Here is a 375-nt window from a genome sequence, read left to right as displayed (position 1 = left end):
GCTCTCTGTTCCCTGCGTTGTGTCCTCAGACCCACGGTGGTTCCCACCCACTCTAGGCTCAGAATTCACACGAACTTCCCTCTGGACTGCCACCCGCAGGGGAAGCTTGAATCAATGACGGTCACACCACGACCCCACCTGCATCTTCCCCTGCAGGGCTGACGGTAGGAGGGAAAAAAAGGACTTAGGAAACAGGTGAAGGTGAGACCTTGGAGAGGCATGAAAGACCAGAGGTTCTCCTGAGTACCAGCAGGGGGCGTTGTGAGACCCTTTTTGAGAGTCTGCAGGATAGATGCTCCCAGTTGGGCAATGCCCCACTGACAGGAAGACCCTTTGCTTCCTGTGGGGGATTGGCTGTCGTGTCCCTTCTTGGCC

Source organism: Pteropus vampyrus, unplaced genomic scaffold, assembly GCF_000151845.1.
Source record: "Pteropus vampyrus isolate Shadow unplaced genomic scaffold, Pvam_2.0 Scaffold748, whole genome shotgun sequence".
NCBI classification, from domain to species: domain Eukaryota; kingdom Metazoa; phylum Chordata; class Mammalia; order Chiroptera; family Pteropodidae; genus Pteropus; species Pteropus vampyrus.
The sequence above is the reverse complement of the archived record's forward strand: the minus strand, read 5'-3'. Positions refer to the sequence as shown.